We start from the raw sequence: 23,717 nt of genomic DNA, 5'->3' as shown, positions 1-23,717 counted from the left end.
CTCGAACCAGGAGAAGGGTAGGCGCACTCCGATGGTCTTGAACACCACCTGGTAAAAGTAAAAGAAAGGGACCCCTTCGTTGGCCCGTTCGTCTCCACAAACTGGCTCCCCTAGAGTGCAAAGGAGCACAGCGATGTCGTCGTCATGCCTCCTCGCGAAGGCCCTGTGGTCATAGGAACACGAATCCCCTTTGTGCTCCCTTATGGCCCTGGTAGCAAGTAAGCATGAACACTCGTCAAGAAGTTCACTCGAAGCCCAAGGGTACAAGTCTTTAGGATTGACCCTGGTGGAAGCAGCATGAGAAGACATTCTTTAAACAAAGATCAGGGATTGTCAAGGGTGTAGGGACTGCAGGATGTGCAAGAGTTGAGCGAGGGAAGCGAATGCTGGAACAACCCTTCGTGAAAAGAAAGGGTGCAAGAAGAAAGAACGTAAGTAGGCTATGGAGAGTGAGAAAGTGATGAGGATAGTTGCAGAGTTTGAAGAGTTAAATAAAGCGGTTAGAGCGCCAAACGACGCGAATGGATGCACCGCACGATTGATCCACGTGGCAGAAGATAGAAGGATGACCCTGGCACCGCTGGTTAAAATCAGAGAACGTCGTATCAACAAAATATCCAGTGGTACGATGCGCCGTCGAAAGTGGGTCAGGGGCACAGCAGGAGTCAGGACTCAGTGGAATGATTGAATGTCCCATCATCCATACAAGCAGCGCCACGTGGATCAAGTCGAATGACAGAACGTCCCATCAGCCATACAAGAAGTGCCACGCGGATGGCACGGACAAAACCTTGAGCTCTTCGCTGTCATCAAGCGTCGACCAAGGCAAGGATCAAAGTCAATGCCGAAGTAAAGGTAACGCTCGAGGCGTCGCCCGGAAGGATGTGAAGGGCGACACCAGCGTGAGACGTCGCGGGCGTCGCCAACCCAAATATCTACAGGGCCGCCTCCCCGATACCCACAGGTAGGAAAAACTGTGGAGGGAGGCGAAATTGAAGGGGGAGAGTTAGTTGCTGGCGTCACCTCCCCAAGACCCACAGGTAGGAAAGACTGTGGAGGGAGGCGGGACCGCCAAAACGCCAGCCAATCGCTGGCAGGGCGTTCCCCGATACCTATGGGAAGGAAAGACCATAGAGGGAACGACCCCCCCCAAAGCACTCGACGTTTTAGACACCCGGGGACGATACGGCGCTACTGTAGCAGGCCTCTCCTTAGGCATGGGCGCCGGGTGCTAAGGATCAAGGAAAGAACCATTTCGGTGTTAGAGACACCCTGTGGACGATACGACGTCACTAGGTGAGCCTCTCCGTGGGCGTGAGGGTTGGCACGCGACCTTTCCCGGGCATACAAGGCCATCCAACGAAGTGAAAGAAAACAGGCAAAACACAAATAAAATAACCGAAGCGCGCGAAGGCAAAGAATGAGAGTAAGAATGCACAGGCAGGATTCTATATCGCGAAGGCACAAAAGCAATCATACGAACACCCAGATTTGTAACAAGAGTACGGATGGTTCAAAGAATTACAAGTTTTAACAGAGGAAGTAAAAAACGAAGGTAAAGTATAAAGGAATTAAGCTTGAAGGTAAAGGTGGCGGGTGAGAGACAGCGGTTCAGTCATCCAAGTCCATGGGCACGACCTTCCCGTCGACGACATGGCGTGTGGGGTCGCAGTTCGAAATATTGATGCCCGGGTTCTCGCAGGACGCCTGGGTCAGAGCCTCTTGGAAGCCCTCCTCAAACGCCCCCGCCATCTCCCCAGTCAGTTCTTGGACCTCCCCCTCTAGTTCTGTAATCCTGGAATCCTTGGATGTCAATTGCTTCTCCAGGAATTCTTTCTCCACGCGGAGCTTGCTAGCCTCGGCTTGGAGAAGGCTCAACGCTTCAACCTTCGCAGCCAAGGCGTCCTCTCTCTCACCTAGCTTCTGCCTCCAAGCAGCATCCAACTCATCAAGTTTTCTTCGCTGCACCTCGGATGTAAGAGCCGCCTCCTGGAGGCGAATGTTTTGGATTTGATAGGAGGTGAGCTGGGCTAGTTGAGCGGCATGCGCCTGTTCCAGTTCTCGCGCGTACGCCTCAGCTCTCTCCCTGCCCTCATGGGCCAGTTTTAGCAGAGATTGGGAAGCTTCCTCCTTGAGTCCCCGATTTTGCTTCTCCTCCTTCAACGCCCCCACCTCTTGTCTCAGCTTGCGGAGAGCCTCCCTCCCTTTGATAGCATTTCGAGCCTGAGTGCGCCACTTGATTGCCACCGCCAGGAAGGCCCCCATATAATAAGGCATGCCTCCCCCTTTTTGAGGATCAGTCGGCGACATTCCTTCGGTGAAGCCCTGCGTCAACTCCCTATGAATGGAGCGAGGAATCCGGGGTTTGCGCGAAGTCGAGCCAGGGACTGATACAGGAGGGGCGGAGCCTGAGGCTTCAGCTGCGTCACGATGCGGCAACGGCGAAGGCGGGGGAACCGAGTCAATCCTTTCCTCTCGCTCCTCGTGGGCTGGTGGAGGCGGCGGTGAAGTGGCACTAGGAGGATCGTCCCTGAGAGAGTTCCCATCGCCGGGGGGCGCGGCGGGTGAGGCAATGAGACCCGTAGCCCTCCTCTTATGGGAAACCAGGGAAGTACCCGAGTCTTCGCTGTCAGAATCTACTATCAACACCCTTTTCCCTTTGTTAGGGCACGCTGAGGCAGGGGTCGACGCCATGGCTAATGGAACCGCAGCAATGGGAGGAGGAGAAGCAGACGGTGGAGGAATCGGCATGGAAGCGACGGTAGGCACGTCAGAGGCGACGACGTCCCCACCTTCTTTGGTAGATTTTGCCTTCTTCAAAAATTTGGCAAGAGCAAGCCGCCTCGAGGAAGTCATCACTGAACCTGCAGCAGCGAAAAATAGTAGAGTAAAGGTTGGTTCAGATGAAGCAGAAGGGAAATTCTATGGCCAAACACACGCAGATAACCACAACAGCTAATGCATCATAAACAATCAAGGGCAGATACCAAAGTAGGTAGAAAGCCCATGGGCGTTGAATTCGTTCGCGATGAGTTTGGCAGTATCGAAGACTACCCCCAGTCCCGCCAAGGCTTTGCACACATCCCGGTCGGAAGGGGTAAGCTCATCCAAAGCCAGGGCCTTCATGGTTACGGGCTTATCCGTCCAGTATAGGGGAAAGCCCTCTAGGATGGTAGGATCGCGCTTGGTCGCACGTACCTTGAAGAATTTCCCTTTCCATCCTTTGAACGAATTTTGGAAGAGCGTAAGGATGATGCGCCCGGCGATGCCAGAAAAGCTCATCCATAGGCTCTTCCCCTGTTTCTTTACCTCGAAAAAGTGAAGAAAAACGTCTACAGAAGAGGGGACACCTAGATAGCCGCAGAGAATCTGGAACCCCCTCAGGAAAGCCCAACTGTTGGGGTGGAGCTAGGCGGGAGCAGTGTTTATCTCTGTAAGCAGCTCTTTCTCGAAAGAAGTAAGGGGCAGACGCAGGCCCACTCTCTTGAGCACCATTTGATAAAGGAAGAAGAAGGGGCTTCCCCCAGTATATCTTGAGTCCGCACAAACGGGCATCTCAGGTCGCACCCAGCATACCAGGACTTGGGAGTCGTGATTTTTATGAAAGGCGTTGAAATTATAAAGCGCAGGGTCCCCCCTGTGAGCCTCCACGTCCTCAACAGAGTTTAGGAGGGAGCATTCGTCGAGAAGATCGTCGGGAGCCCAGTCGTATTCGCCCTTATAATAAGACTTAGGGAGCGGGGGAGGCGCGGCGGTCTTAGTTTTCGCCATCAATGCCAAAGCTGAAGATCAAAAGAAAAAGAAAGGGTTCAGAGAAAAGGGGTTGGGAGAAGAAAAGGGGAAAAAATGGAAGAATCCTAGGAGCGCCCTACCCACACGAGAGCGAAGGGGAACGAGAGGAACAGAGAAGCATACAAACGATAACCAAAGAAATGTGGTAATATGGACAGTCCCAGGCAGTTCATACAGTGAAGAGAATCATCAAGGAGGGAAAAAACCGTACCTTTGGGGGCTGAAGGGCGTGGAGAGCGGAAGCACGAATGAACAGGGGTCGCGAGAGAAGGGATTCAGAGAAGATGAATAGTGAGAAAGGGCAGAGAAAGTGGATGTAACAGTAGTGGCAAGCGCGGGGTTTGGGTAACTTAAACGTTACGAGAAGCGCGAGGGACAACAAATGATGACCGTGTGATGATGCCACGTGTTGCAGGATTAAGCCACGTGGCACGCGATTAAGCGCAGCCTCAAAGGGCATTATTTTTCCCATTTTAGGGGATGTCCAATCAGTCATTAAGAATACCCCTGTGGTTCAGAAAGTGTCACGTCAGTAATTCGAAGAATTGTTGAGTCAGCAGAGAATGACACTTCATCAGGAGGGCACGTGGACGGCGTGGGCGAGGCTTTAGTCTTTGCGCTGAAGACAAGTCTTCGGCTTAAGACTGGGGGGCTTGTGTACCGTCCCGTATCCAGGCGTTGACTAAGTCAAGGTCAAAGTCAACGGCTGGAGAGTGAAAGTCAACGCAAGGCGTCGCCTAGGTGGAGAGACGCCAAGTGCCAGCATCGCCAAGAGGAAGCGTCGCCAAGGCAAGGCGCGCCTAGGTGAAGGCGTCGCCCAACCAGGGCGTCGCCAGATCAAACAGTGCTGAAGCAAGGCAATCACAGTGTGGCTCCCCGATACCCATGGGTAGGAAAGACCATGGAGGGAGCGACGCCGTGGGAAGGCCCCAACCCTGTGTAACCAGGGAACAGTAATAAAGAGGAGAGAAAGGTGGCTTCAAGGCCATAGTAACAACACCAGTATAGGGCAGCCTGACTCGTGAAGTACCCCTGCCGCCCCAGAGACGCCTTTGGGATAGATACGACCCAAGAGGAAGGTCACGCCCAGGGTAGACGGGTGCAGGGTACGAGAGGAGGGCAGATACGCTCTCAAAGTAAGTGACTAGATGATTGGGGGCATGAGTTGGCACCCAAAAAGTCACCCCTAGCGCAGTAGCACTCCCAAGCAGGAGGACTCACACGTGGAAACGTCCCCAGATGGGCAAAAACGCTCCCAGATGGGGTCACGGTGTCGTGAGGCCCTCCACATGTACGACAGCCATGTCAGAATAGAAACAGTTTCCGTTTCGAGCATTCAGGTACTATGATGGCTCCCAAGCGTTTCAACGTCTTAAATGCGCTACGTTTTCTAATTAGATACGCTGATTAAGTGCGTTACATTTGTAATTAAAGGCGCTTTAAGGCGCTTTAAATGCTTGGGTAGTTTAAATAGCGCTGAGAATGTTGGAAATGGGGTTGGAACTTTTGGCAAATTTACGAGAACTCTCTGGTTGCTTGTTCGTGCTTCAAGGTTACGTACAAGTGACTGGGGAATATCTTTGCCTGAAGGAAACACACACGATACACAGTTATTTCTTACCACCTTCAGAGTGCCATACGCGGTGCTCAGAGACGGAGGTGAACAGTTTGGTGTTTCTTGCTGGCTGACTTGAGCGTCGGAGTGCAAACGGCCGCTAGGGCGCCTCTTTGTCCTCTTTTTTGCAGGATTTCACAGGTGACGAGGTCGCGCACGAAGACGTCCCGGTCAACCAGACGGTTGAGGTCGCGCACGAAGACGTCCCGGTCAACCAGACGGAACATCTAGGTTTTTGTCTTGTGTTGGGATTGATTGCGCATCTCTGTTATCTATTACTGGGCGTCCTGCTTGTTGCGCACTGGACTTGATTTTTTATTTCATGCACCATTTGTTTGTCTCATTTGCACACGTACTCGTACATTTCACCTTTGCCTTTGCGCTTACTTGTATATTTTTGCACTGTGCAGATCTCATGCTGGGAAAAGGCAAGTTAGCTGAACTGAGGGCGCTCGCCCGAACCCACAAATTGGCGTCGGGTTCCCAAACTGTGCCTAACTCGGTGGTGGAGATCGCCGCTGCTCAGGGCAGATCGCCCCCTCAAGGCCCAGCTCCTCCAGAGGCACTGCCCGCCCCTCAACGAAAGAAGCTCATCTTGAGGAAACCAAAGAGGAAAACTCCTCAAGTGATCCAAGAAGATGAAGAAGAGGATGATGAGGCGACTAAGGACGGCCTTGTCACCAAAAGGAAAAGGGTGGCACCTTCTTCACCACCCGCTCTCCCAACACCAACACCGCCCTCTCCCCCAGCTCCAACACCGCAAGTCCAAGCAATACCCTTGGCAGCTGCGCTTCCTGCAGTTGAGGGGAACGAGCCTAACTTCATGGAGAACCCTCCTAGTGCCTCCACGCCATTTGTATCTGCTGGAGAGGGTCCTCCTTCTACTGCCTCAATCGCTGAAGCTGCACCAGGTGGGTATGAAGGCGCCCACAACTCACCCATACTCATAACCGAGTCCCCCTCTTCACCACCACACCAGGAAACCCAACCTCATCAACCAATTCAAGAGGGTGGTGGTGAGAGCCAGCACCAGGCTCCTTCAGCACCTCCACCAACAGCAGCTGCAAGCCTTCCCCTCGCGGACAGAGAAATCTGGGGGCCCTTCACAGCTAAACTCAAAATGATGGCAGAGGACCTCCCCTCAATCATAACAAAAGCTGTGGAGAGCTCCAGCAAAAAACTTCAGGGCGATATCTCCACACTTCAAGAGGAGAATCGCCTGATAAGGATCGAGGCGGAAAAGCTATCCTGCAACCTCATGATGGCGGAGATTGATCACTCAAGGGTGGAGGATGCCATGAGTGTCGAGCTGAGGGTTGCGTGCAAGGAGGCCTCCGATCTGCGCCAGAAGCTGCATCTCTTAGCTCAAGAGAAAATCGAGCTGGAGAGCATGCTGGTGCCTTACAGGCTCAAGGTGGCCAACTTGGAGGCATCGATGAAAGCGGATGCAGCCAAGGTGGAGAACCTTGAGAAGAGATCGGCTAATCGGGAGGTTCTCCTTGGAAGGGTTGAGAGGGAGAGGGACGACGCCGTGGACGAGCTCGCCAAGGCTCGAGAGGAAAATGAAAAGATTGCTGCAGAGCTGGCCCAGGCGCGGGGCAAAGGCAAGAAGGTTGCTGATGACCTCGCTCAGACTCGTAGGGAAACTGAAGAACTGAAGAAGCGAGCTGACGAGCTGAAGCAGCAAACCGAGGGGCTCAAACAGCAAAACGAAGAGCTTGAACTGAGCTCCGCCCAAGTTCTTGCCGCCGGATTCGACGCCGCCCTGGAGCAAGTCGCCTGCCAATACCCCGAGCTCGACCTCTCCATGGTGTCGATTTGTAACGAAGTGGTGGATGGGAAGATCGTTCCTTCTGAAGATTAGCTGCTTCCCTCCATCACTTATTTGCCTATTTTCTTTTGCACAATCTTTACTTGTAATTTTCTTTTCTTTGTATTCGAACTGGCACAGCTTTATTATAACTTTTTCCGCTTCCACATGTGGTCTTTCTGTTTACTTTGCTTCTCCTTGTAGAAACCGCTTAAACGAATTAACTTAGCGATTCTACCGTTTACTTACTGCTTCAAACTCGATCAAACTATCAACTTTCGAACGATAGCATTCTAATAACTTGTGAACTTAAGGCAACGAGCTTTAGCGTGAAACTACTTACTAAACAACAAGTTTCAATCCAACTGATAGTTTAAGACATAGTTCACCTGATCTGCTCCATCAAATTGGGCCCTTACTCTTGCCATCGCCTGAATCTCCTCTGATCGCCATCGGGTCCCGACGATGTAAGCCTCCTTTTGCCTTCATAACTTGGCTATTGTTTCCTCATCTGGGGGTAGAGGCGCCTTTCGGATCCTTCTCTACCTCCCTGAGTTTCAGAACAATAAGCCGGATAGCTAGGCGTTCTCTTCGAACCTACCTTAGCCATCCTTTAAACTTCTTCCACCCTCCACATCGTACCTGAACTCGTTCGAGACGAGAAGGATTTTATCTTACCTGAACTCGCTCGACGGCGAGAAGGTCTTTATCTTGCCTGAACTCGCTCGACGGCGAGAAGGTCTTTATCTTGCCTGAACTCGCTCGACGGCGAGAAGGTCTTTATCTCGCCTGAACTCGCACAAAGTCGAGGAGGTCTTTATCTAGTGCCTCAACTTGCCCAGGGTGTACATCTCCCCCCCCCCTGGATGCACTGAGGACTTTATCTCTTTCTCGCCTGCACTCGCTCAACGGCAAGGAGGTCTTTATCTCTTTCTCGCCTCAGGACGCGCGAGGGCGTTGAGGTCTTTTAAACGTTGCTGGTGCCTCCGATCGCCGAAAGACGATGAGGACTTTTAACTTTAACTGATGCCGCCAATCGCCGAAAAGCGATGGGGACTTTTAACTTTAACTGATGCCGCCAATCGCCAAAAAGCAATGGGGACTTAAAAACCTTTTAGAAAGCATGCAGCATATCTTCAAACTTACCTTAAATCACATACGAGTGACAAGGGCTTTTTTTTCTAAAACTTTCGTAACAACAAGCATGCAATCTAAAACACTTTAAACTTTGAAAACTCTTCTTTATTGGGTGGCCTCATTAAAAACCCTGCTTAGGGAAAAAAGAGTGCCCCCTTCAAACTGTTTTAACAGAAAGCTTGCAAAACTCTTCGTGTTTGTTTTTACTTACAAAGATTTTAACTGTAATATAACTTGAGGTGCGTGGCGTTCCAAGTGCGAGGAATCGCCCCTCCTTCCAATGTTTCTAAGCGGTAGGCGCCGTTCCCGAGCGCCTCGGTTATTCTGAACGGTCCCGTCCACTTAGGCGACAACTTGTTCTCCATCTCGTACTGGTGGGCCTTCCTCATCACCAGGTCGCCTTCTTTAAACTGCCTTGGCATCACCTTCGAGTTATACCTTCGTTCAATCCTTCTTTTCACTGCCTCAGCTTTTACTCTCGCCTCCTCCCTGACCTCATCCAGCAAATCCAGATTCAGCCTTCTTTCCTCATTCGAGTCTTCCGCTACAAAGTTCTGGAATCTCGACGAGCTCTCCTGGATTTCCACTGGAATCATTGCATCGCATCCATAGACCAGGCTAAACGGGGTCTCATGGGTTCCTGACTGCTCGGTGGTGTGGTACGCCCAAACTATACGGGGTACCTCCTCAGCCCACGATCCCTTGGTTTTCTCTAGCCTTCTCTTCAAGCCTCTTAACAATACCCGATTGGCGGACTCTACTTGGCCATTTGTCTGAGGGTGCTCGACGGATGCAAATACCTGTTGAATTCCCACCTCTTCGCACAGCTTCTTCAACAGGTGACTTGCAAACTGAGTCCCGTTGTCTGACACCAGGCGCTTAGGCACAGCAAACCGGCACACGATGTTCTTCCACACAAAGCTCTCGATCTTGTGTGCGGTGATCTGGGCTACTGGTTCTGCTTCGATCCACTTGGTGAAATATTCAATTGCCACCACCAAGTACTTCATCTGCCTGATCGCCAATGGGAAAGGTCCCAGAATGTCGATCCCCCACGTATGAAACGGCCAAGGGCTGTAAATCGACTTCAACTCTTCGGGAGGCGCTTTGTGCCAATCGGCGTGCTGCTGACATTGCTTGCAACACTGTGCATACTTCTTGCAGTCCTCCCTCATTATTGGCCAGTAGTAACCTGCACGGAGGGTTCTCGCGGCCAGAGCTCGACCCCCGACGTGACTTCCGCATATCCCTTCATGGAGCTCGGCCATGATTCTTGTACATTTCTCTCCGTGCACACATTCCAGGAGTGGGTGTGTGAACCCAAACGTATACAACTCGCCATCAATCATTGTGAACTTGCTGGAGTTTTTCTTTATCTTCCTAGCCTCCGTCGGATCCAGCGGGAGAAGGCCATCTGCCAGGCATCGCTGGTATTGTGTTATCCACGTGTCTGGCTCATGCGTAGCGCAGACCTGCGTCATGTTCACCCTCTCCCCCCGACATGCTCTTATTCTCGGCGATCTCAAGGTTTCCTGAGTCAAAGACCTGTGACTCCTCACCGCTTTCTCCGTCGATTTGCTTATTTGAAGAACCAGGTGGTCTGCCACAAATGCCCTAGGCGTCTTCAGAGTTTCTTGGATCACCGTCCTCTGTCTACCCCCCTTGCCCGAACTGGCGAGCTTAGCTAGCAAGTCAGCTCGGGCATTCTGCTCTCTGGGCACATGCACCACTTCAAAGGAGACAAAGGAACTCTTCAACTCCTGCACATACTCCAGGTAAGCCGCCATTTGTGGATCCTTGGCCTGGAACTCGCCTGTTACTTGTCCCATGACCAACAGCGAGTCACTCTTAGCCATTAGCACCCTAGCTCCCATCTCCTTGGCCAGCAAGATTCCGGCGATCTGTGCCTCATATTCTGCTTGATTGTTGCTGGCTTTGAAGGCAAACCTCAAGGACTGCTCAATTAGCACACCGTTGGGCCCTTCCAGGATGACTCCAGCACCGCTACCTTGCTGGTTCGACGATCCGTCCACTGAGAGCACCCAACGAAAATCATCCCCCTCAACTCGCGCTGCTTCTGACGAGAGCTCGACCACAAAATCAGTGAAAATCTGCCCCTTAATCGGACCTCGGGGCTCGTACTTGATATCTAACTCCGACAGCTCCACCGCCCACTTCACCATCCTCCCAGCTACATCAGGCTACTTCAGGACTTTCTGGATGGGCAAGTCGGTCATCACCAGTATTGTAAAACTGTGAAAATAGTGGCGCAACCTCCTCGCCGAAAATACCACAGCCAGCGCGGCTTTCTCCAAGGCCTGATACCTCACCTCCGGGCCTTGCAGCACCTTGCTGACGAAGTAAATAGGCTTCTGAGCCTGGTCCTGGTCTTGGGCGAGCACCGCACTCACCGCCCTCTCAGTTACAGCAAAATACAACCTGAGAGGGGTTCCCACCAACGGTTTGCACAAAACCGGCGGGCTCGCCAAGTACTCTTTAAGCTTGACAAAGGCCTCTTCACACTCCTTCCCTTCGTCCAGGCAAACTTATTGTTCCGCCTTAAACACTGAAAGTACGGATGGCCTTTCTCTCCACTAGCCGATACGAAACGAGACAGGGCGGCCATCCGACCTGTAAGTTGTTGCACCTCCTTCACGGTAGCCGGGCTCCTCATCGCCAAGATGGCAGCACACTTATCAGGATTGGCCTCTATTCCTCTTTCAGTCAAGAGGAATCCCAAGAACTTCCCCGCCTCCACGCCAAAAATGCACTTCTTGGGGTTCAGCTTTAACCTGAACTTGGCGATTGCGGTGAACAACTCCTCCAAGTCCGCAACGTGCTTGCTCTTCTCCGGCGAGGTCACGACCATATCATCCACGTACGCTTGCACATTCCTCCCCAGCATTGGTGCAAGTACCCTATCCATGAACCTTTGGTACGTGGCCCCCGCGTTCTTCAGCCCAAAGGGCATCACCTTGTAGCAGTAGCCAATCTCTCGGTCATGAAGGCGGTCTTCTCTTCATCCATGGGATGCATCTTTATCTGGTTGTACCCTGAGAAGGCGTCCAGGAAGCTCAGCAACTTGCACCCTGCAGCACTGTCCACCAGGGCGTCTATGCTTGGCAAAGGATACGAATCCTTTGGGCAAGCCTTGTTTAGGTCAGTGAAATCGATGCACATGCGCCACTTCCCATTGCTTTTCTTCACCAGCACGACATTGGCCAGCCACTCAGGGTACTGGACTTCCCTGATATGGCCTGCGGCGAGGAGCTTCTGTGTTTCATCCCTGATCGCCTGCCTCCTCTCCTCGTTAAACTTCCTTCTCCTCTGTCGCACTGGTCTGACCTGGTTGTCCATTGCTAGATGGTGGCACAAGAAGTCGGGGTCGATTCCCTGCATGTCTGAAGCAGACCATGCAAAAGCCACTCCTCGATCTGGTCTTGGAGCTCAGCCTCCAAGGATCTTCCCAACTTGAATACCTTTCCCCCGATCTCCCTTTTGAGCCACTCCTCGACGGGTTTGGGTCTAGCTTCCCTGGCGATCACCGCCCTGGCGATTCCCAGTTCCCTCGCTTCCTCTGGGCGGTTCCTCGACTCTTCTTCCTGATCGGCGTTCTCTCCCTCAGCCTCAGCATCCATCATGGCGACGTCGCCTCCGGCGGCCACCTCCATCGCTACATCAACAACTCGCCATTCTGTTGGCCTGGGCTTCACACCGGGAGGCGGCGTCGTTGTGATGTAACTTACTGACCTCTTATTCTTGAGGCTATTCTCATAGCATTTCTTCGCTTCCTTCAGGTCAGATTTGATGGTGATCACCACCCCTTCCATCGATGGCAACTTCACCTTCATGTGCCTGGTTGAAGGCACAGCTCCTATTTTGTTGAGCGTTGGTCTTCCCAACAGAATGTTATATGCTGAGGGAGCATTCACGACGAGGTTTTCTCCGTCCTCGAGCCCGCCTCATCCGTGAATGTAGTTCTTAACTCTATGTACGCCCTGACCTCCACCTGATCGCCAGCGAACCCATACAAGCACCCTCCATAGGGTCTCAGTTGGTCAAGGGGCAACTGCAGCTGTGTGAAAGTCGGCCAGAACATCACTGTACCGTCCCTTATCCGGGCGTTGACTAAGTCAAGGTCAAAGTCAACGCCAGGAGTTAAAGTCAACACAAGGCGTTGCCTAGATGAAGAGACGCCAAGTGCCAGCGTCGTCAAGAGGAAGCGTCGCCTAGGTGAAGGCGTCGCCCAACCAGGGCGTCGCCAGATAAAACATTACTAAAGCCAGGCAATCACAGTGTGGTTCCCCGATACCCATGGGTAGGAAAGACCATGGAGGGAGCGACGCCGTGGGAAGGCCTCAAGTCCCGATGATCCGGGAGAGTGATAAAGAGAAGAGAGAGGTGGCTTCAAGGCCATAGTAACAGCACCAGTGTAGGGCAACCTGACTCGTGAAGTACCCCTGCCGCCCCAGAGACGCCTTTGGGACAGATACGACTCAAGAGGAGGGTCACGCCCAGGGTCGCCGGGTGCAGGGTACGAGAGGAAGGCACATACGCTCTCAAAGTGAGTGACTAGATGATTGGGGCGTGAGTTGGGACCCAAAAAGTCACCCCTTGCGCAGTAGCACTCCCAGGCAGGAGCACTCACACATAGAAATGTCCCCAGATGGGCAGAAACGCCCCCAGATGGGGTCATGGCCTCATGAAGCCCTCCACGTGTACGACAACCAGGTCAGAATAGAAACACCCTTTAGTCAGGTACCAGGTAATTAAAGTCATTCAATACAGTTTCTGTTTCGAGCGTTTCAGGTACTATAAAGGTTCCCAAGCGTTTCAACGTCTTAAATGCGCTACGTTTTCTAATTAGACGCCTTAATTAAGTGCGTTACGTTTTATATTAAAAGCGCTTTAAGGCGCTTTAAATGCTTGGATAGATTAAATAGCGCTAGGAATGCTGGAAAAGGGGTTGGACGTTTTGGCAAATTTTCCCAGAATACACTCCAGTTGCTTGCTCGAAGTCGTAGGGCTACGCACAAGGGACTGGAAAAGAGGTTGTTTGCCAGAGCGAGAATATACACACAATACACAGTTCTTTTTACCACCTTCGGAGTGCCATACGCGGTGCTCAGATACGGAGGTGCACAGTTTTGGTGTTTCTTGCTGGCTGACTTGAGCGTCGGAGTGCAAACGGCCGCTAGGGCGCCCCTTTGTCCTCTTTTTTGCAGGAATCCACAGGTAACCAGTGGGAAGGAGTCCCTAGCTGACGATTGAGGTCGCACACGAAGACGTCCCAGTCAACCGGACGGAACAATCACATCTGCCGAGCTTCCTTGGTCCACCAGAACCCTGTGGACTTTCCTTCCCGCCGTAACAAGCGAGATGACTATAGGATCGTTGTCATGAGGCACAACGTCCCTGAGATCTTCCCTTGTGAACGTGATGTCCACATCTAGCGAGTGGTCCTCGAACATGTCCACCGTCATCACAGACCTCACATACTTCTTCCTCTGTGACGCGGTGCATCCACCACCCGAGAAACCTCCTGCGATGGTGTGGATCTCTCCATGAGTGGGCATTTCGTGCTGCTGAGCCTCACCACCCGCCGGCTGGGAGCTCGACGCTCCCCCCGTCCTTCTGTCCAGCACGTAATCATTTAGGAACCCGCTCTTGACCAGGTCGTCGAGCTGGTATCCCAATGCCAAACATGAATCCACGGTGTGACCAAAACCCTAGTGGAATTCGCACCAGGCGTCTGGCTTTGGTCCCAACACCTTGTCGCCCACTTTCTCGGGTGCCTTGAGCCTGGCTGCTATATTGGGGATGGCGATCAGGTCCGCCAACCCCATGAAAAACTTACACTTTGGCGGGCGATTGTACTCCCTGGGGCACCCAGGGCCCCTGCCCTTATTTTTCCTTGGATCATAAGGATGGCGGGTCCTTTGATCCCTCTTGGCCGCCGCTGTCTCCAGCACCCTCTGTGGCTGGATCCTGGTCTGGGCACGTGGCCTGGCGGAGGCCACGCTCCCTCTCTTCTCGGCGACCTCACTCTCATCGGCGATGTGGGCCACCGCAAGTCGCCTAACCTTAGCAAACGTGGCGGGGTGAGCCCTGATCAGTGCCTCGCAGAAAGGTCCCGACAGCACGCCCTATTTGAAGGCGTATACCAGCATCTCTTCGTCCTTGGCTGGCGAGCGGACCATCTGCGCTCCAAAGCGATTCAAGTAGTCCCTGAGGGACTCTCCCTGGTACTGCCTTATGTCGAACAGATCGTAAGACACCCTAGGTGGCGCCTTGTTCACTATGTACTGCTCGACGAAAAGCTTCGAAAACTGCTGGAAATTGGTTATGTGAACTGTAGGCAGGCTCACAAACCATTCCAGCGTTGTTCCTTGGAGCGTGCTCACAAACATCTTGCAATACATAGCATCCGAGCCTCCTGACAGCATCATCTGCGTGTGGAACGTGGTGAGATGCGCCTCAGGATCCTCCACGCCGGTGAAAGTAGCCTTCACGGGTACCACACTCGCAGGAATAGGCGTGTCTGTGATCGCCTGAGCAAATGGCATGGGGAAAACGCGAGGTAGCGACGACGGTGCGACGTCTTCAGCGACTGGGCGCCCTCTCTGCTCCTAAAGAGCTTGGCGCAATTCCTCAGTCACTTTGCTGAGCTCTTCATTCCTGGCCTGAGAGGCGACTAGGTCCTCATGAATCTTTGCCTGCTCTATGCGCGAGGCTTCCACATTCGCCTGCAGCGCGCGCATGATCTCCACCATCTGCACCATAGTCATGGCGACTTCAGCAGCAACTGGCACAACTGGACTTGAACGATTGCTTCTCATCTTTCTCATGAAAACTTAGCAGACCACAACGAGCGACGAACAAAACCTCCTTCAGCAACGATCGATCCAGCAATCAATCAGTCAGAACTTCGCAAACTCCAAAGAACTTCAAGAACACAACCTCAACAGCAAAACCTTCGCAGAAACTCGCAACTTCACCACAGACCACCGCTTCTCCACCAAATCTCTGATTCACCGGTCGAAAATCCGAACGAACGGCGAAGCTTCGATCTCACCAATTGAAACTCGCGCAAACAGCGAAAAACTTCACCTCACCGAACAAGAACTCGAACAAACGGGGAAAAACCTCAATCCTCCGAACAAAACCTTGAACGAACGGTGGAAAACACGACTCTACCGAACAAAGCTTGAATGAACGGCGGAAAATGGTTGCACCAGCACACAACCACACAGAAACTGCAGAAACTCCAAGAACTCACGCTGTGGATGGGAACAGGTTTTACACAGCCCCACGGTGGGCGCCTGATGATCCTGCCTGTTGACCAAGACGCAAGAGCCTTGCCTCGTCAAATCTGGATCGACTTTGCGTCGTGCTAGCTTCCGTCCTTCGCCTTGATTCACCTCAAGAACCTGCAAAAGACAGAACGACGCCGCTGCGGCCATTCACGCTTCGACGCCCAAGTCAACGACTGAACCACCAAAATACTAAGAGAAAACTAAGAACTTCTGGAACCGTGCAAAATTCTCTCTCAGCGTACTCAAGTTCTCGCAAGCGTAAAAGAAGTATTCTAAAACGCGCGTACCTCAGAAGTTCGTTAGGATTCCTTATATACCTATGCATTTTCTCTCTCCTGACAGTTACACATCTGGACACGTGGCTCGTATCCAGCTGTACACGTGTCACCATCTGGAGCATCCTTGACTTGGGCGTCACTTCTTACTCTTCAGGCTTTCAGCTAAGTTACTTATGCAGGAAACAACTCAGCGCATAACTGCCTTGGAACGTGATCTCTTCTGCGTGGCGAGTACGGGTGCCTTCATACACACCTTCCCTGTGGTCTCGCCGGCCCCCTTCATGATCTACTTCACTTGCTTCATCGTGCATGCTCGGGTAAGCTGTTCCTCGACCTCAACCTCTGGCTAGCTAGGGAATGACCATCTGACGACTTCATCCTCTGCTTCGAAAGCCTGGAACAAACCTCCCTGATCTTTCGACGATGTCCTCCTTTCGGCGATCTCTGATCACTTTGTCGTCTAGGTTCGCATTCGGCGACTTCATCACAAACCTGGTGACCGCCGGTTTAGGTATGCTAGAGATCGGAGCACGCCAATTTCAGGACTGGCGACTACACGAGCCCCCCGACTTCCTTCCCTTCTGCCAGCCAGGAGCCCTGCTCAACACACCTACATAATAGCTTGTTGCCACGTCATCACTTCCGACTACCCGGGCGGTACAGTAGTGAATCTTATACTTGATAATTCAACTTTTTCTTGTGGGTTTTATATTCGTCTTTAGGGAGAAATTATTACTTTTGACTTGGTACACTTATCGTAAAATAGTCATCAGTCACTTAACCTACATCAAATTAGGTTACATAGAAGGAGTGATGCATAAACCTAGAGGAGAGATGGAGGCTAATCAAAGATAGAAAACCTTAAAGGTGGTAGTCGTCAAGGAGAAACAGCTTGGATCTTATGTTCTTGCTTTCCCTACTTGTAATGGTCAATATAAGTGGCTAAGTCTTCCCTTCGAGATTGGGAGTAATCTGTTCAAACTCTTATGTATTGAGGTGATTTGTATTTATAATATTTTGTTCTTGATTGATATTGGTAGTATCATTTTATTCTTAAAGTTTGAATCTTTATTCATGATTTTGATCCTTATATTTGATTGGAAAATACTTTTAAGCATCTGACCTAAATGATAATGCTTAACATATTTGAATGCTATGAATAGATTTAAAATGTTAACTGCTTTATAACATTTGTTCATAATGATATGAAATTTTTTATAAATATGATAAAATATGTATAAAAAGCACAAGGGTTGTAGCTCAGTTAGGTAGAGCACCTCTTTTACACGAGCGCGAGGAGTTCATCTTATAGTAAGAAATCAGTGTCTTACTCCATTTTAAGGAACAAAACAAGAGAACACTAGCCTGACAAAGGGTTTAGCCATAAAATCGAATCTATAATTGATTTGAGATATTGATAAGATGAATACCGATTTCTCGTTAATGCTAAACTTAAAGGGTATAACAACCTAAAAAAGATTATCTTTTCTTCCTATCTTATGAACTTTAAGGTGTATGAAGTGTCATTTCTTATCTTCTATTTTCATTTTAGTAGGTGGATAAAGAGTCCATTTAACTTAAGTTGATATAGGCCAAAAGCAGACCTACGTCAAGATAATCCTTTTTTGAAACACTTTGGTAGTGCCCTTTGATTGTTATACAAATAAAAAGAAGAGCATAGGGAATCATCTCTTTATTATTTACTGTCAAGAAAAAAGATGGTGGACTAACTAATATTTTTATTAGTTAATGAAAAAGCTCAATGCAAAAAAATGCACGTTGGGTTTTGAAAACAATTGAAATCATTGAGATAATAATGAGTTTTATCTGTTTTACCGAGAAGGTCTATGGTTCGAGTCCATATAGTCCTAATATTCCTATAGATACTAATAATATTCAGAATATTTAGGATCAAATCTATATCATTACCAAGACTATTCCTAAAAAATAAAAACAATTTTAAAATTTATATTCGAACAAATATTCATATTCGATAGAATAATATTAATATTAGTATATTAAGCTAGTCTAATAAAATGGAGACTTTAGACTAAAAATTAAAATAAATTCGGTATATTTTGTACATTCAAAGGAGTACTTTTATGTTTCTTCTTTACGAATATGGTACTTTTTGGGCATTTATAATAATATCAAGTTTGATTCCTATTTTGGCATTTCTAATTTCTGGAATTTTAGCCCCCATTAGCAAGGGACTTGAAAAACTTTCTAGTTATGAATCTGGAATAGACCCAATTTAGGGACAATCTTAATAATTTTGTATGTGAGAAATCAATATGAATGATTTTTATATGTGCATTAATGTTAATTAAGATGAAATGTTATATGTTTTTATTCATTGAAAATACAGACGAGTGAGAGGATTAACCCCAATCCCAATTTTCTCAATTGAATCATCTAAATCATTTACTTTGTTTTTATTTAAATTCTTACATAGAAGTACAACGCATGGAGAAAAGATTGTCAAAACTTGAATTGAAGTACAAAAGATCTTCACATTCCAATCATGAAAGACATCATTCTCCTAGGCATTCTTCCAAAGATTTTTCCAATGCTCACGGCTTGTTTTAAAGAGTTTCAACACCTATGGGAGCTTTGAAAAAAAGGAAGAATGGAAAATACATAAACGTGAAGATAGATGCCAACATGTGATATTGCCTTATGTTCAAAGTGTTAAAGTACCTAGCTTTAGTGGTAATAGTGATCCTAATGTGTATTTAGATTGGGAGGCTAAATGTGAACAAATTTTCAAAGCCTATGGGGTCTATGAAGACCAAAAGGTGAAAATAGCCTCTTTAGAATTTTTAGATTTTGCCAAGAAAGGGTGGCATAGCATTGTAATGGACATTGGATATCACAAGAGACCTCCCGTGGTTTCTTGGAATGATTTGAAAGAGTGTATGCGCGCGAGGTTTGTTCCTCCTTATAGGAAGGAACACTTGTTGAAGTTCCAAGGCTTCATCAAGGACATAGGATGGTAGATGAATATTTTCAAGAATTTGAAACATCTTTGATTAAAATGAATTTGCATGTTAATGAAGAATCAAAGATAAAATGGTTTGTAAGTGGTTTAAGAAGAGAAATTAAAGATTTGGTAAAACTACATGAGTATACTTCTTTAAAGAAAGTGTTTCACTTAGCCATCAAGGTAGAATCACACCTCTTGAAAACAACTCTCAAAAATACTCATGATGATAGTTTCTACAACTCTTCTAGGAAGGATGCAACCAAAGTTTCTACTAAAAATTCTCCTTCAAATTTTTGCAAAGAAACCACTTCTTCCCAAAAAGTTTCTACCCAAAATCCTTCTACCCCTAAGTCATCCACCAAAACTTTAAAAACCAAATGTTTTAAATGTTTAAGTTTTGAGCATATAGCTGCCAATTGTCCAAATAAACAACCAACAAAGTTAAATGAGGTAAAACAAGACCAACTTACCATAAACAACAAAAGTGAAAATGAAAGAGAAAGAGAAGGACAAGATAAATTAGGCCTCATCCCTTTACCTCCAAGGTGTTTTCCTTCCTTATCTTTTTCATTACCTCTTCTTGTCCTTGATTATTGGCTTCCATTTCGTCTTGATCTTGATCTCCGTCATACTCCCCGAGTTGGAGAGAATTCGACCACGAATTCTGGAGACCTACAAAAAAAGGAGTTAGATCACTGATATTAAATGTACGACTACCAAGGTATGTATCAGGCATATCTAACTCATAAGCATTGTTATTAATCCTCTTTAGGACTTGGAAAGGTCCATCACCACGAGGCATTAGTTTGGACTTCCTTTGAGTAGGAAAACGATCTTTCCTCAAGTGAAGCCAAACCCAATCACCCTCATCAAATAACAATGCTTTTCTTCTTTTATTGGCAAGTTCAGCATACTTGCCAACCTTCTTCTCAATTCTCATCTTGATGTCTTTATGCAAAGTTTTCACAAAAGAAGCCTTTTCATCCCCATCTTTGCACAAGACATCCTCAAGTATGGGAATAGGAAGAAGATCAAGAGGTGTTAAGGGGTTAAACCCATAGACAACCTCAAAAGGAGAAGGTGAGGTGGTAGAATTTACTACATGGTTATAGGCAAATTCAACATGGGGTAGTAAATTCTCCCACACTCTAGGATTCCCGGAAATGAAGCATCTCAATAGTTGTCCCAAAGTTCTATTTACCACTTCGGTTTGACCATCGGTTTGTGGGTGACAAGTGGTAGAAAATAAAAGTTTAGTACCAAGCTTACCCCACAAGGTCTTCCAAAAGTGACTCAAGAACTTGGAATCTCTTTCGGACACAATAGTTCTAGGAATCCCATGCAAACGAACCACTTCTTGGAAGAAGAGGTTTGCAATATGACATGCATCATCCACTTTGTGGCAAGGAATAAAGTGAGCCATCTTTGAAAAACGATCCACTACCACAAAAATGGAATCCTTTCCCTTTGATGTCTTGGGTAATCCTAAGATGAAATCCATAGATATGTGATGTGAATGCAATAACAAGAATACATGATTCTTTGACATTCTTAGGAGCAACTTGAGTTGGTCATGAAATGGCAATTTACTTAGAATTGGATCAATGTTCTAATTCAAGAACTCACCAAGACTTTGCACCAAACCAAAGCTCATACGGAAGTCCATATATTGTCAAATGGAATCAAGCAACAAGAATTGAAGAACAACAAATGGAAACCGAACAGAAATTGAAAAGAATACTACTGCACCGAACAGAATTGGAAAACTAAGCTAGGAAACACAAATTAAATCGGTGAAAATGAATGGAAACACTAAAAATTTAGAAACTACCGAATGAAATTGAAAGGAATGAAAGAAAGAACAGTTATGGAGTGAAGCATGCTGGATTTGAGACTTGGAAAATGCAGTCACGCCACTTGGAGCCTTGTTCCAAGATAAGTGAAAGGATGCCGCCACTTGAAGCTCACCATTGGCAGACAAGATAAGGCAAAGGAAGAAGAAGACAACAAGACTCACAATTTCTTTCTAAATTTGAGTATAGTCTCTCTACTTCTAATTTCCAAATCTGAATTTTACAAAGGCAAACACCTTATTTATAGCTTAAGAGGTGCTGAAAAATAGGTGGGAAAATTCAAATGAAACTTGATCCTGCCTGTTGACCAGAACGTTGGAACTTGCCTCGTCAAACTTGGATCGACGTGTGCACCGCTTCAACCTCCGTCCTTCGTCACGATCCACCTCAAGAACCTGCAAAAGAACAGAGCGGCGCCGCTGCGGCCGATCGCACTCCAACGCCCAAGTCAGTGACCGAACCACCAAATACTAAGAACAACACTCAAGAACACTCAAGATCTCTAATCACTTGGTCGCTTGAGTTTACCTCTGGCGACTTCGTCTTCAACTGGGTGACCGCCGGTTCTTGTAAACTGAAGGTCGGAGCACGCCCACTTAGTAACTGGCGATTTCACGAGCCCCCCCGATCTCCTTCCCTTCTGCCAACCTGGCGTCCTCTCAACACGCCTATACAATAGCTTGATGCCACGTCATCACCTCCGACTACCAGGGCGGTACAAAACTCATTTGAAATTCCCACCAAAAACAAGTCACATGGGAGGTGTGACCTTTTTCTACTATGACACCTTTTAAAAACTACACCTACACCCCCCTACTAAGTCACATGGACAATGTGACTCTCTCTAATACATTCATACCTATTTATTTAATATCCACACCTCCTACAAGAGTCATTCAAATGATGCTCTTTTATTTAATGCTTGGCCTTGCCCCTCATGGTTTGGACTTGGGCTTCTTGTGCTTGGGCCTTCTTGGGCTTGGGCTTTAGGCTTGGGCCTCATCTTTTGCAAAGATTAATAAGAAGAACTTTAAATGCTTTGGCCCTTGTCCATTTCTTCTATTGATAACATCTTTTTGATTTTCATCATACTCCCCAAGTTGGTCCACGAATTCAGTACTCCTGCATAAAACAAAGTCGGTTTGCAATTAGATAAGAGAATACAAGAAGAAATAGGCAAACATGACTTAGTACGTTGAAATGTTGGGAGTTCAGAAAAAGATGTCCTATACATAGCCCATGTTGGAAAAGATTGTTTAGAAATGATATTATTTGGAAAACTAGAAGGTATGAAAAAATCATCCTTAACATTCTTCATCCAATATGGTGTATAAGTAGGAACCTTGGGTAATGAACAAGACAAAGAAGAAGGATACCTTGTAGGTGTAGCACGAGTCAACAAAATTGAATTAGTTGAGAAGGTATTATGACTCGGTTTATCATGTACTTCATTTGTTTTTTCATTTTCTCTTTTAGTTTCGTTGGGATTGGTCCTATATGCAGGGCTATTTGGTAAAGAAACCCCGGGCATGAAGTCGATTTGGTGTTCAATCCCTCTTAGAGGTGGTAAGCCTTTAGGAGGATCTTCAAACATATCTTCATTTTCTTTTACCAAATTGTCCAAACATGTGGGACTATCCTTAGCCGACTCACATTCAATAGTCCTAGGAATAGCTAAAAAAATAGGCTTTTGAGTAACTATTACCTCTTTAACTTGTTGTGTGGACATGAGAAGGCTTCTCTTGGAATTTTTTACATCATTTTCTTTCTCTCTCTTTTCTCTCATTTTAACTTGGTCCTCATAAACTTCCTTTGGAGAGAGAGACTTAAGAATGACTTTGTGCCCATGGAAGTTAAAAGACATTTTGTAGGTAAAGCCATCATGAAAAACTTTTCTATCAAATTGCCATGGCCTACCTAAAAGAATATGTGTGGCTTCCATTGGGACAACATCACACAAGACCTCATCTTTATATTTACCAATAGAAAATGTAATGAGGACTTGCTTGTTAACAACTATCTCACCTACCTCACTTAACCATTGTAACTTGTAGGGCTTGGCATGAGAGATGGTAGGTAATCCAAGTTTGTCTACCACTCTTGTGCTTGCCACATTAGCACAACTCCCCCCATCCACAATCAAAGAGCATACCCTATCATTAATAAGACACCTTAAATGAAAAATATTTTCTCTTTGAGTTTCATCAAAAGGTTTTAAAACTTGTCCAAGCATGCGTCTTATTACTAATAGGTCACCCTCATGTGGGCTCTCACTCTCACTCTCACTTGGGGATCTAGAAGGTGAGGAATGTCTAGAAGATTCAGACTCATGCTCACTAGCATCTACCCTATCATGCATATACATAGTTCGCTTAGAAGGGCAATTAGAAGCAATATGTCCAGAGCTTAAGCATTTAAAACACTTCTTACTAGACGATTTAGGTGGTGATTTAGGCCTAGAAGTGGAAGTGGAAGGCTTAGAATATCTAGGTTTGAAAGTAGAGTCCTTAGAAGGGATATTTGAGAAAGAGCTATTTTTATTTTTCCAAGAAGAGTGGTAGTAGTTATCCTTAGAAGAATTTTTGAAAGCATTTTTCCTTGCAAGTTGATTTTCAATTTTACTAGCAAGGTGAACCACATTTTCCAAAGAAGAATATTCTTGTAACTCTACCACGTCTTGAATGTCCCTTCGAAGGCCACTCACAAACCTAGCTATCTTAGCTTCCTCACTCTCATCCATATGAACTCGAATTAAAAGCGTGTCTAGTTGTTTAAAGTAATCATCCACACTTAGCGTGCCTTGATGAAACCGTTGGAGTTTCAACAATAGGTTTTTCCTAAAGTGTGGGGGTACGAATCTAGCGCCTAAACAAGCTTTCAAATCGTTCCAAGAGACCACGGGCGGCCTCTTGTGTAGGTCAATGTCCATG

This window comes from Phaseolus vulgaris, chromosome 10 (assembly GCF_051622355.1).
Source record: "Phaseolus vulgaris cultivar YP4 chromosome 10, ASM5162235v1, whole genome shotgun sequence".
In the NCBI taxonomy this organism is placed as follows: domain Eukaryota; kingdom Viridiplantae; phylum Streptophyta; class Magnoliopsida; order Fabales; family Fabaceae; genus Phaseolus; species Phaseolus vulgaris.
Note: the sequence above shows the minus strand (reverse complement) of the source record.